Genomic DNA, 14585 nt, shown 5'->3' on the forward strand with positions numbered 1-14585 from the left:
AGTGCTACACAAATAAAGGTGAATTGAATTGAATAGTGTGGTTCTAAAAAATCTCTGTTTCAAGGGCTATTTAGCTCTTACCCTTAGCCCTTCGCCTTTTAGCTAAGGAGAATTGGGACACCCCTACCCCTTCACATGAATGCACAAAAATAGGGGTAGGGGTAAGGGGAAGGGCTAAGGGGTAGAACTGGGTTGGGCCCAAGTCACACATTAGATCTGCTGATTGGCTTTCAATGCATTCAGTGTTTTCTTAGCGATCCTTGGGAATTAGTTGTTGCTTATCATGGTCACACTGGTCAAAAGGGCAATTACTCAGAAGCGAGTTTGACTCTCATTAAACAATTGACCCTTATTTGTGCCTATTTTCACAGGGCACTGCTGCAGAAATTGGGGCAGGAATCAGCCTGGTTCATCCATCAGCTTTATGGCAGGTGGCAGGAGCTCCTTATGCTCAATGTAGTGGAAAGCAAGGCTTTATTACCGCTGGTTTCTCACTGAGAGAGATGAAGACAGAAACAATAGAATGTCCAAGGCTGACGGGTCAATATACGTCTGTTCTGTAAATCTGGTGTTTGGCCACAGCATTGCAGCCGCAGAGCAGACAGGGATGGTGTCCTTCACAAAAGAAAGCCTGTCTGCTCGATTTTATCGTCTCTGCAAAATGGCGTCATCAAATTATTGGTGACAGGTGAGAACTGTCAGCGTGTTTAACACCCTGAATATGAGCCGATGTCTTCTGACTTCCGTAGAAGCAATGAAATCCACAGATGACAGCTTACTTGACATTTACACACTCCGAATCTCGTCCTTTAATAGCTGTGCTCCATCTCCCTGGGGTTTGCCAGCCAGGCCGACTGATAACAAACCTGTCAGGAGGGTTCACGAGGGATATGAATCCAGCACTGGCAGAGAAATGATGTGTTCAGTGGAGGAATATGGAGACTGACATGAGCTGCTCGCCGGCTTAGTGACAGATGATTTGTTACACCGTGCGCTAAATGGAAGTCGCCACAACGGCTGATTAGGTCTTATCAGGGCCGTTTCGAGCGAGCAACTTTTTCATTTCACCTCTCTCCAAGGAGCCGCCATCAAAAGAGATCACGGAGGTTTCCTCGCCGAGCCTGTCAGCTCAAGGTGAAGCCGAATGGGGGAGGATAACAGGGATGAGGAAATAAACTGCTGTCTCAGATAACATTAATGCTCAAGCTTCACGGCTGACAGTTACCTGATAAAACATTATCTCAGCCAATGAGAGACAGGACAGGACAAACACGTCCCCACGCACACAGTTTTTCTAATACATCTGGCCAGATTACAGCACACCGCTATTCATCTGTGGGTCATATTGCAGCTCTGAAGATCCGTTTCCTTTTATTATAGGAAAGGTCATCCATCTCTCCTGTTTTTTTACCAAATGTATTATTGGATTGTCACTCTCTAATGGAAGTGGACTGGGTGATATTTTAACAGGATGTTCTGTGAATTATATCATTACTAGCTAAATGAAATAACTTAACCAATTTAGGTCTTTTCACTTTAACTATAAAGATAACCACAATCATATTATATAGCATCCACAATGCACGGTAATGTTTCTTTAGCATACATTATGTTTTCATCCATGTTACCATGTTACATCCTCGAACTCTTTGAGGTAGTGTTTAAAATCAGAATCTGATTGGCTGTCAATGCTTTTTGTCAATCATCAGGAGGAAAGCACCCATTAAAGGCTTGTTTAAAATAAACATTCTGTTATTATTGCTGACTATCATGTCGAGACCTTTGTTCATAATCAGAACACAATTAAAGATATTTTATATCTATTTATATAAATTCCAAGAGAACTTTTAATGCTAACATTGTTTATTGCTTGCATGCTCGCTGACGTTCTGTCTGCTATTTAAATGCTCAGGTTCATATTTTTAGAAACTACCTGAAATGTTTAATTTTGAAAAGTATTACTACGATTTTACTTCTGGTAATATTCAACAAAAGATGATTTTAATTTTAATTGAGTCAAAGAGAACAAAATTGTCTCTTTCTGATAATCTGGAGCCAAAATTAAAAAAATATTTGCTGCATTAGAAGCCATTTGCCCCCCTTTGAATTATTTGTTTATTTATTTTTTATTTCCCAAATGATGTTTAACAGAGCAAGGAAATTTTCACTGCATGTACGATAATATTTTTTTAAGTCTTATTTGTTTTATTTCGGCAACAATAAAAGCGGTTCAAAATTTTTTAAAAACTATTTTAAGGTCAAAATTGTTATATAAAAATATAATTACATGTGCCTCAGAAGATGAAATCCAATAAAGATACGGTGGAGGTCTGAGACTGCTCTTTGGTAGTGCATAATCTATAATGCCCATTTTTTAAATTTATGCTAATTGTGGTATTTTCATTAAGCGTGTTTTACACCCGATTCACATGGGGCTTCAGCATCATGAAAATAAGTGCAAGAAAACATAGCTTATAACTTAAAGTACACATGAAATCAAATCAAGCCTAACATATTGATTTTTCTAGCTCACATTGCTAGTTTTGTGGTGAACAATTCATCTGTGTATGTCATTAAGGAAAAAATCTAAAACGTTTTCCCTTGTAATCTTTTGTTGATATCTGAAAATGCACTTCCTGTTTGTTTGTTTTGTCAGTTAAATTGTCAGATTACGTATGTCTTAGGTATTGTGCGTGGCTAACATATTTACCCACACCTATCCAACAGTAAGTTTTGACAACAAATAGTGTACAGGAGGTGTCTGTTAGGTTGTAATGACTCTTCTAAAACGCATTTCTGTCTAAATAAAATACCTACTTTACTACATCCAATCATCTTGAAGTGAAAAAAACAAGCCATGCCCACTGTTTGCTCATTTAATATTCTGTTTCTATAGGAACTGCATCACAATACAAAAACAAAATGAGTCGCAGCTTCCGCTTTATGTGGACTTTAAACATTCCTGAGCGTATTTCTTTTTGCACTATTGAATAATTGATTCAGTGACAGTGAAAAAGTCACCAAAAATCCACAAAATAGATAAATATGCTAAAAAAAAGAAAAAAGTAGAATCACATCAATATTTCAAACACTGACTCTAACTCACAATCATCCCGAACAAGCATGAAATCCTCTCAGAGTGAGCAGATGGTCCCTTTCAGCCCTATATGCAACATCATCCACATATTGACTGACATTTTAATCCAGATGAGACCACATTAGACCGCAAATTGACATCTATCACAAAGACTGAAATGTCCTCTTAGTGGTGCAATGATCTATCAGACGGTTCCCTTGCAGATCAATAGAAACAATAATGTGTTCTTGTTTCACAAATCCGGAGCATTGATGAATCTAAAACTCTATGTTTCGCAGCTCCTAAATAACACAACATATCGTTTGCATCACACCAACCACAGAAGTTCAAGCCAGCAGTTGAGATGTGACAGAAAACTACTCATTAGGACACCTTGGCTCAGTCTACATCCTCAAAGTGTATCTGTTTACCCATGGATCTCATTTGATGAGACATAAGGCAGTAATTGGATGAGGCTTGTGATCAGATGTTCTCTTGGGGAAGCTAATTCCACTCTTTCTGACCTGCCTAATCTTCTAAGACCAAGCTGGGGTTAATGGGCTGCTCTTCCCCCCACCAACTTGATATCCAGACCGCTGTATGGAAAACGCTTTGCTGTATTTTAGCTCTGCAGTAGGATGTGACAGTCTGAGCTGCACAACACGATCCATGATAAAGTAATTTATGCATGAGTACTGGACCGCAAGTGAATAGAAGATACATTTTCATGATTAGCCGAGTAGAGGTCATGCGTAAATGGATATCATATAGCATCCCTTCTGACAAAAATCGTTAATCTGACTGTAATAGTTGCCATTTACTGGAATGTGTGTTTTTTCCCCCTCCACTGGGAGATGGCTAACAAAATATTATATTTTAACAGACAGCAACCACATTTTGTGCTGCCTGGGATGCTGTATATGATACACTCTTCCGTTTAAGGGAAAAAATTGGAAGTGTTACTTTAGAGGTGAACTAGACAATATCTCAACTGATTTTTGGTTCAGTAATATAATGGTGATTACACTTCTATTTCGGGTCTCTTGGTTAGATTAGTCCATATACCAAAATCATAATATGTTTAGTGCAGATTTGCCAAATATTAATGTCAGATCTTACTGAACTTCCAAAACAGTACTAAATATAAACTACCTGACAAAAGTCTTGTCGCTTATCCAAGTTTTAGGAACAACAAATAATAACGTGACTTCTTATTGATCATTTGGTATCCCAAGGGCTTATATGAAGGCAAAAGCCTCTAAATTACGCTTATTATACCAAAATAAAATATGATCATGACTTGATTTTTATTGATTGCATATTTTGTTTAAATATCTAAATGGACTTGGATACAATGTATGTGGAAACCTGATTTGCAGTGCCAAAGTCTTTTAAAAGCCTTACAATAAGGTTCCATTAGTTTATTTAATAGTAACCTTTACAAATGCAATTTTTAAATACAAAGTTGTACTTGTTAACATGGTAACACTTTACAATAAGGTTCATTAGTTAATGCATTTACTAACATGAACTAATCATGAACAACACATGTACAGCATTTATTAATCATAATTGAACATTTACTAATGCATTATTAACATCCAAGTCCATGCTTGTTAACATTAGTTAATGCACCATGAGTTAACATGAACTAACAATGAACTACTGTATTTTCATTAACTAACGTTACTAACATGAACAAATGCAGTAGTAGATGTATTGTTCATTGTTTGTTCATGTTAGTAAATGCATTAATTAACATTAACTAATGAATCTTATTGTAAAGTGTAACCATTAACATTAGTGTGGGTTAACAAGAACTAACAATGTACATCTGCTGAATGAATACGGCAATCGGATGAATACAGCAATTAAAGCATTGACTGTACATGTTAGTAAACACAATAATTGTAAAGTATGAACAAAATCCTTATTAAAATCATATTGTACTTAATTTATTGTTAAACATTTTTTTTTATAATTTTGTAAAATTCCTTCGACAGAAATTGCTAATCAAGTCAGCGCCAATAGCCTAGTGGTTATTGTGTCGACACATAGCACCAAACTGCTTGCAGTGACCAGAATTAGATTACCGGGTTCGAGGTCCTTTGCCGAACGCTCCCCTGTCTCTGCTCCCCACACGTTCCTGTCTGTACAGCTCCATGTTCCTATCAATCAAGGTGAAAACCCCTACAAAATAATAATAAAAAGAAATTACTAATCACTCCTACTACTATTATTAATAATAATAATAATAATTCTATTAACAAATTGAAAATTAGCAAATTCTTCGAAAATAAAATGTATAAACAAATAATTTTTATAGTTTCTGAAATGTAACTGTACACCTTTAGTCTTCCTTTCACTGTTAGTTACATAATTTTTTTTTCTATTAAAAATAGCTCATATTGACGAATTTGCTTAGCTTTTTAACAGTGTTGATTTATTTATTGACCATGTAAAGTGAAACTAAATTCCGCTTTCAGATTACCTTTAATGCTTATTTTAATACACACACACACACACACACACACACACACACACACACACACACACACACACACACACACACACACTTCAGTAACTGGGGCAACCACAGTTACATCCAACAACTGTGTTAAAGTCTGAAGAATGCAGGTATTGTCAACAACTTTTACAAAAATCTAAGGCAGTGTGTACAAAACCAAACTCAACAACTACACAGTAAAGAAATCCTGGTTGCCTTTAAAACTGAATCAAATTAACCTTATGAGTCTATTGAATATGTAACTAGTGAAGGTAGAACACGATTAACTTAGTTTAATATGTTACAACGAGCAAAAACATGATATCACTACTATTTGGTCATATAATTTTTTACAGTGTAGTTGTACATGAATCATGATGTCTTAAATGCATATCAGAATTGGCTCTTTTGCATGTTACAAGAAATCACAAGAAACAAGGTATTAACTCACCAGTGTTGCCAGATATTGCTAGAAAAATGCAAACAATCCCATTACCAAAAGCTAAGAAATAATCAAGCCATCTACTAAATATATAATAAAATATTGTTCCCAGCACTTGCTTACTATATTATTTGTATAAACTGGATCATGTATGGCAAAAGTGGTATGTTTAAGTGGACTTGGCAACACTTTAAGAACATAGAGGAATGCAGGGCACTAAGTAAGACGGGGTAAAATGTAACAGTATTTGTTAAGTGTTAGCCATGGCATGCTTCAAAGGTTTTCACCACAATGTCGGCAGACATCTTTCTGTCAATTATAGAAAAAGTTCAGCGAAATTTGGATGAGAAACAATGGAGAAAATATTTTTGAAGCATAACAGTTTTATTATACTCAATATATTTTTATTTGTAAAAATCTGTTAAAGTATGTCAGTAAAATCTTATATTGTTGTGATTATCGTCTTCTAGGCTAAAAGATGGAACCATTTTGAAAGATGACTGCTGACTTTTGATTGGTAGCCAGTTTTGAGAAAAACACAACACAGTGGGGTTAGTTAACGGTGTTATAAATACACACTGTTCGACACCAATTAAACTAACAAAATAATTATTGAATTTTGAGTGTTATGTTTTTAACTTTTTAATAAAATTTGAGAAAATTATATATTACTGGATAAAAGTGCAAATAAACACAAAAAAGTGTTACTTTTGACCCGTTTCCAAGGAGTGGTACAATAGGGTACAGTGTGGGTAACTTTTATCAGGCTTGCGCTTCCACTGCCAAAAGGGTACCATAGTAGGGCATGGTGTACGACAAAAACTTTCAGACGACTTCATTCTTGCTCGAGGAAATGTCAAAGTAAGCTGTATGGGTCATTCACGGATCATATGAGAAGCACTTCTCACTTAAAAGATGCTTTATACACACAAATATGTGTATAAATGGTTATTATTTACCTTTTTATGAACATAATTTGATTATAGCTGCAGATCAATGACAGTAGGAAATAGCCTACTGTAATGTCTGCAGTTATATAAAATAAATAAATAAATGCAATTAATATAAACTCATACAGACCCTTACAGTCTACGATATGTTGCCAATTACAGAAAAACTATACACACCATACATTTAGTCCTTATTTGGGTTCAAAAACAACATACAATATATAGGGTTGGGTCCCGAAACCCGGTGCCATTATAGCACCGGTACCTTTGTAACCGGTATGTACCAGATAAACTCAGCATATGGATTTCGGTGCCTAATTTCGGTGCCACTGGTGCCGCGACAAGGACGTAAAAAGAATCAAAGAGGTGCATTAAAGGCACACATAGGCGTTGTGTCACACCATCTATAAACATTCAATTCTAAACAACTTTGAGGATTACAGACAGGTAATATCAGGCGACTGTTATTGTTACTTAGGGATCGGACGCACACAACGCGCACAGTACAGCACTTTCAGCCTGGTTTTCGGTGAGCAAGAGCGACACAGATCAACATGCATGATCATGTTCATCAAATTTGCTTAAACTAAGCATTCTAAAGCGTATTTTACAAGCAAGGATTCTGACACAGCAGCGTGCTTTACAAAAGTTGGGTGTAAGGGGGAAATCTTGTGTACATCGTTTCAAGTTAGGAAATGCAGTCTTGAATTTACAAACAGTCGCCAAGTACCAAGGAACAGATTGATTAAATGTAGTTTTCAGTCACACTCATGTAAGTCATATTCAACTCGTTTATTTATTTATTTATTTTTTATTTCCGTCTTCAACATATGATTTATTTACTACACATTTTTAAACATAAAAGTTTAATTAACTCATTTCTAATATCTACTTTTGTATCTTCCCCATGGTGTCAGTCAGTGCAGAACATTCATTTATTTTCTTGTCGGCTTAGTCCCTTTATTAAACCAGGGTCATCACAGCGGAATGAACCACTAATTATCCAGCACATTTTTACGCAATGGATGTCCTTCAAGCCGCAACCCATCTCTGGGAAACATCTACACACTCATTCATACACACACTCATACACTACGGACAATTTAGCCTTCCCAATTCACCTGTACCGCATGTCTTTGGACTGTGGGGGAAACCGGAGCACCCAGAGGAAACCCACGCGATCGCAGGGAGAACATGCAAGCTCCACAAAGAAACCCCAACTGAGCCGAGCCGAGGTTCGAACCAGCAATCCAGCGACCTTCTTGCAGTGAGGCGACAGCAATACCTACTGCACCACTGCGTCGCCCAGTGCAGAACATTTTACTAGTAATTTTGCAGTTGTAATCAGACAAAGTCCCTTTAAGTATTTTATAGTCTTTTATTCAGATTAAAGTGTAATTTAAAGACTTAATCAGTTTACAACGAAAGTTGAAATAATTAGTCAAATTATTTTGTATCTGATTTGTTGTGTGTATCAAAAAATTTACAGTAAATATTTCTTAAGGAGACTAGTAATACTAACCTTAATTTTACTTAAATTAAAAGCTGCTTTTATTCATGAAATAAACAATAAGAAATACAACTTATTATGACTCCAGAATATATATATATATATATATATATATATATATATATATATATATATATATATATATATATATATATATATATATATATATATAATTTTTTTTAGGTAACACTGTGAAAAATTTCTTAAACATTATTTTAAATGAATGAGAGGGCAAAATAAATTGACTTCAACTGTAGGCCTATCTTAGCGAATGTAATTTCATAATGCAAATCTTTAATTCATGCTAACCAACAATTGATGATATTAATGATTAAAGGAACTATATTAATGTAATTCAAATATTTGCAAACCTCTGATCTGTATCCGTAATCTTCACCAGCAGATGTAGCCTATAGTTGGAAAGTAATTCTGTCATTCCGAGTTCATTATAGTCCAAAAGGTGATAATAATAGTTAAACATGGCAGTTTTTTCATGGTTTAGGTTGCTGAAAGAATCATTTGCTCCTTTGCTTTTTTGGGTTTCTCCTTTGCTTTTTTGTGCTTCACTCTTGCATTTGTCCGTTTCTGAAAGGATCGGATGTCAGAAGCACTTTATAATATCACGCACACGTTATTATCATTAACTCAAGAAGTTTGTTATTTTTAATATAGGCACGATCACAGAGCTCTCTGGAAAAAGTGAAACCGCTTGTACTTTTAGACGGGCTCGTAAAACAACAACAGGGAACCGCAGATTCGGTTCTTCTCGGCTTTGTGGCTGGTCATCAAGATGACGCCCCAGTTTTGTTTGAGCTCCGGTCGACCATTATTATCAGTGGCGGATTTAGGCATTGGCAATATGGGTGATCGCCCAGGACGGCATTTTGCAGGGAGGGTGGCAGGGGGAGATGGTGCAAAACAAAAACAAAAATTTTGCCCAGGTAAAAATGATGTTGCCCAGTAAGCTTTGAGATATGTTTTACTTTATGCAAGTTAATCCCAAGAGTGGTAATGCCAAAATAATGACGTTCATGGCTATCACCTTTTGGCATCTTTAGCATGCACAAGTTTGTTTTTCTCTATGTGCAACTGAAGCAAAGCTGGTCAAAGCAAGCTGATACATGTGCACACAGAACCATTACCGCATGCCTCCTGGTGTGAATCCCGGTTGGTTACATGCACGTTGATAGTTGACAAAACTAAAGTTGATATATGATTTTATTTTGACTAAGTATTGCTATAGAAGCAAAAAGGATGGGTAATGAGACAGGGAGACTTCATAACATTAATTCTCGGCCTTGAGTCAACTCTATTAACAGATAATTCTATAACACATGTATATTTTTTGTATTTTATAGAATTGCCAAATAGTTTTTCAATTACATTTAGGATTGATTTCTGTTATTTATTTATAATAATCATTGTAAAATAATATTAATAATAATAATAACAATACTATCATTAATAATATTATTATTATTATATAAATGTTTAATCATTCTAATTCTGGTTTTGTCCATATTTCACCCAATGTTAGGGTAAAAAACCAATTACGTTTAATGGTCCATTTCTATATACACTACATGTAACCTTCTAGAACCATACTAGAACTACACTTCTATAAACCAACTATTAATTATAGGCTTGAGGGAGGAGGGGAGCGTATATGGAATGGTTCACCCAGGGTGCCATTCAAGCTAGCACCGCCACTGATTATTGTATGTATATATTTTAACGCTGTAATGTCTCAGCTGTGTATTAAAAAATGGCGGTTCCTTTGTATTCATTCTGACTTGTTCATGAGCGAGTGACGCATCTCTGTAAACCAATAGCGTTTAGCTGTGCGTCTAGCTCTGCCTTTGGTACCCTTTGCAAAGGTTACCCGAAAGTGGTACGGTATGGTTCGCTTTTTGGTACACTTTGACAGTGGAAACGGCCATAAAAGTGTACTGAAATGTACAGTACCGTACCACTCAGTGGAAACAGGCCATTTGTGCCCCGCTCTCCTTAGCAGCCTTCCCGACAAACAAAATAAGAAGCTTCGGTTTACAGTGCTTTAGCTAAAATTGAGCACCATAATGAGTATTTGGCTACTGTAATACAACTGTGGTCAAATAGCACATACCAAATATGCAAAATGGCAAGAGGTTGCTATGGTGAGTCAATTATAAGAATATCAGAAGCGATTCCTGTTCTGTACACACAAAATTTAGAATAGAAGGAATTCAACCCTGTATTTAAATGCAGCCATCATTCCGGAAACCTTAGTGTGCACATGGTCATTATTTATCTGTATTAGTTTCACTTTTTAAAGCACTTTGTGTGTGAGCAATGAACATTATAAATGCAATTTATTACTATTATTATAATTAGAGAAAGAACAGTTTTCAAACTGTAGTACACTGTATCCGACTGACTTCCTTTTCATTCTCTTCTTTAAGAGAGCAAATTTCCTCATCTCAAAGATGATAGATATCTTTAAAAATCCCGCACACAATGGCCACTGTGGAGCGTGTTGGCAGTCCAAAAGGACCACCTGCCTCCTCTCAGAGTCCCAAGCCTGTAATTGTGCATTGATTTTGACAGACAGCTACATTATGATCAGATGAAACAGAGCTAATCACGCTTTCCTGTCTCTTTCATCTGCACCAACGAGCTCTTTCCACGAGGAATTCAATGACATTTCGCTTTTGCGCCACAGATGAGCAAAGGTCTTCAGTGGCCCCCGTTCTTCAGGCCCGCTCACATGCAAAGCAGGTTATACAAGAGCCTTCCTTTCAGCAGGGGCGACCGCAATCACAGGCCCTCAGATATAATAAAAGACGATTATAGGCATCGGCCTGTTCCTTATATTAGGCCTTTCTATCTTTTCTCTGCAGAAATGTGTAGGCAATTAATTAAATTCTCATGTCCGTGCTTGGCAGTCATTAGCCTAATATCGGCTTTCAAGGGAGCACGGAGACGGCGGTCGCAGTGCCAGGTCACATCACGAGAGACGGCGAACCTCTGCTTCCCGTTCGCCCGCTCCTTTTTTTATTGCCATTCATTTTCCATCAGCAATACGATGCCCGCATTATGCTTGACTGATGTGGGGAGACAGAGCAATTTCCTGAGACACTTAACACCAGGTCACATGGGGTTGAAATACGATAGACAGAACCAACCATTCACAGGCTGCTACTCGAGATGATGCCAACCCAGATGTTATGTCAATGGCTCGGGGTGAGGAAAACACTTTCTCAGTGCTTCCATTTTCAAGGGCGGCAAAATTGCGCCTCGAGTGCGCTTTCAATTTGCCCAAAGGAACGAGGTGAAAGCGAGTCCTCGTTCGAGTAGATATTCAAACGCGTTCATTCAGCAGCCTCGCAGAGGAGACTAAATATGGAAATTAACGTTGACTGCCAGATGTTTCCTCTGTGTAATAAGAAGTCATTACCGTCGCATTTAGCGCTGCGTTTCCAAATCGCCTCACATTACGCGCTGAAACGTATTCCTCCGCGAGCTCGGCAACAGTGCATTACGCGCAGATAATGATGACTTTGTTATCCTGTGGTCGGTGAGGTCCATTTCCCAGCTCTCCCTAACTACAAATGTCAGGCCCGACAGGCAATTACAGGGGTCCGATTACTCCCTTCCCTGCTATCGCTCTCCAATCTCAGAGACCCCTGGCGTGGTGAAGAGCTAAAGGTAATTTTCCCCCGGGCCTGAAACAAGGCCCTGAACTTGGCTATTAGAGGCCTAACAGGTTTTGTCCGATGGATGCTTGAGTGACACGCGGTCGATATCCCCCGTCCTCTCGGGTCATCTCAGCTGTCACGGGATGAAGTTAGGTAATGCTGCACTCAACAGCTGATAAACTTGAAAATCAGCCATAAAAGACGGCTTTCGTAAGTGCACATATTACAGGAGGTGAAAGGTTTGCTGCATTAGCTAAAGCACCTCAAATGCTGAACAAACGTGTGTGTTGTGGGTTTACCTGCAGTGATGTTGAGACTGCGTCGGTGTTTTCTACTCTTCAGTGGCTTTAAGATGTAATGGAAGCACGACAGCTCCACCTGCCGGACACATTAATTCTATAGCAGTGCACTGCACATTTATCATGATAACCATATTTTCAGGCAGAGTATATGTAATAATATGGCATGCATGTATTACAAAAACTTTTAAAATTCTGTATCTGTTCCAGTGCAAATGTCAACAGAGTTATAGCAAGATGTTTATGAACTTGAGAAGAAATATGCGAGAGAAGTGGTTTCTGATATAGGCCATTTCATTGTGATGTCATTGGTGCATGAACATTTCCTGCTTGTCATCAAACTATTTCATAACTTTAACAGGGGGCAATTCAATTATAACTTAATATTAAAAACTGCTATCATAACATTATTTATCAATACGTAGACCTTTTTGGGTTCTCGGAAGCTATGGAAATTAAAAATGTAAAACAGGAAATACGTTGGGACCATTTTTGTTTATATCTTTCAAAATGCTCTATATTTATGACAAAAGAAGCAGGTTTATGATAAAAAAAGAACAAATATGCCTGCCAAATGGTTCCAAAATTCAATTAAATAGAAATGTTATTTAATTTTAAACCAATTGGTAGATAATAGTTTATAAAGTTTATAAACAGGGCTAGATGATCCACCGTGGTGACCCCCTAAAAGGAACAGCCAAAAGGAGTTGTCGTTACAGACTTTAATGGAGGTCAGGCTATCTGTGGAATGAAAACACAAATAAACCTAGTGGCATTGAAGTGCTTGAGCATTAATAGTAGCTGTTTGCAGATAACTTTTCTTGTTTTCAGCATAAACCCAATATTGTTTTGTTTTGTTTTTTTCAGACAAAAAGGCTTCATTTTACACCCCAAGGCCTAAACAAGGAAGAAAAAAGTATTTACAGTGAATTCAATGTTACCACGACTTTTTTAAAACATGTTTAGAATAACATTGAAAAGACAGTTTGTCCGGAAATGACAATTAATTGTTCACAATCAGAGAAACGCACCTTGTTTTCTTCACAATTGCCTTTTTTTTTTCTTGTCTCATAGATGGTCACCTCATGTGAACTTAAGAAAAAAACTTTATGGGGGCAGAAATGATGACGTCAGTCAAAACTCGATTTTACAACAAGAAAATTACAAAGACTTTTTATACTCAAACACAACTGAATATACAGTTGAATTATTAGCCCCTCTGTTTATTCCCCCCCCCCCCCAGTTTCTGTTTAACTGAGAGATCTAAACATCTAAACATATTAATTTGAATAACTATTTATAATAACTGATTTTTTTCATCTGTGCCATGATGACAGTAAATAATATTTGACTAGATATTTTTCAAGATATTTCTATACAGCTTAAAGGGACATTTAAAGGCTTAACTAGGTTAATTAGGCAGGTTAGGGTAATTAGGCAAGTTATTGTATAATGATGGTTTGTTGTTCTGTAGGCTATCACAAAAAAAAAAAAGCTTTAAGGGGCTAATAATTTTGACCTTAAAATGGTGTTTAAAAAATGTAAAACCACCTTTATTCTAGCCGAAATAAAACAAAAATATTATCAGACATACTGTGAACATTTCCTTTCTCTGTTAAACATAATTTGGGAAATATTAAAAAAAAAAAAAAAGAAAGAAAAAAATATTCAAAGAGGTAATATGTTGCCTTCTACTGGTGGCATGTTAAAAGCCGCTAAATCCTGAAAATCCCAAAGCCACACTTCCGGTCAGTGAATTTTGTTTGTTTTAATTGTGAATAGTTATTCATTTTTGTTAATAAAGTTTTAACAGCATTTGTAGAGGAAACGCTTAGAACATTTATAAAGGTTTCTATTGTTTTTTTTTTTTTTTACATGGTCTTTTGTTTATTGTATTTTTTAAATGATGGTTTATTACACATGCCCAAGACTTGCAAAGACTAAGGGTGAGCAATAAAAACACTTTAAAAAAATATCTGATAATACTAGGGTGGCGCAGTGGGTAGCGCTGTCACCTCTGCACAGAAATGCCAACTGACCTTTACTGCGAGTTTGCATGTTCTCCTCGTATTGGCGTTGGTTTCCTCCAGGCGTTCCGATTTCCCCCACAGTCCAAAGACATGTG

At 36.8% G+C, this 14585-nt stretch overlaps 1 protein-coding gene and 1 long non-coding RNA gene across 4 annotated transcripts in view; one reads left to right on the forward strand and one right to left on the reverse strand.

Moving 5' to 3' along the window:
- The window catches only part of LOC147833650 (uncharacterized), a 36706-nt gene extending 24156 nt beyond the window's left edge, over positions 1-12550 (reverse strand). For both annotated transcript variants that reach the window (XR_015509391.1, XR_015509390.1), the window contains exons 1-2: positions 12461-12550; positions 5170-5266 (exon numbers count right to left, since the gene is read on the reverse strand). This is a non-coding gene — a long non-coding RNA (uncharacterized LOC147833650). The remainder of the gene's footprint in view (positions 1-5169; positions 5267-12460) is intronic.
- Positions 1-14585, forward strand: part of LOC147833651 (uncharacterized) — a 734785-nt gene that overhangs the window by 2611 nt on the left and 717589 nt on the right. The window contains exon 3 of one of the 2 annotated variants that reach the window (XR_015509361.1): positions 372-1657. The gene's annotated coding sequence lies outside the window, so the exon portion shown is untranslated. Of the gene's footprint in view, positions 1-371; positions 1738-14585 lie in introns of those variants that run through there. The other variant, XR_015509360.1, reaches the window with a different exon arrangement.

The sequence above is a fragment of the Danio rerio genome, chromosome 15 (genome assembly GCF_052040795.2).
Source record: "Danio rerio strain M-AB ecotype USA chromosome 15, GRCz13ab, whole genome shotgun sequence".
Classification (NCBI taxonomy): domain Eukaryota; kingdom Metazoa; phylum Chordata; class Actinopteri; order Cypriniformes; family Danionidae; genus Danio; species Danio rerio.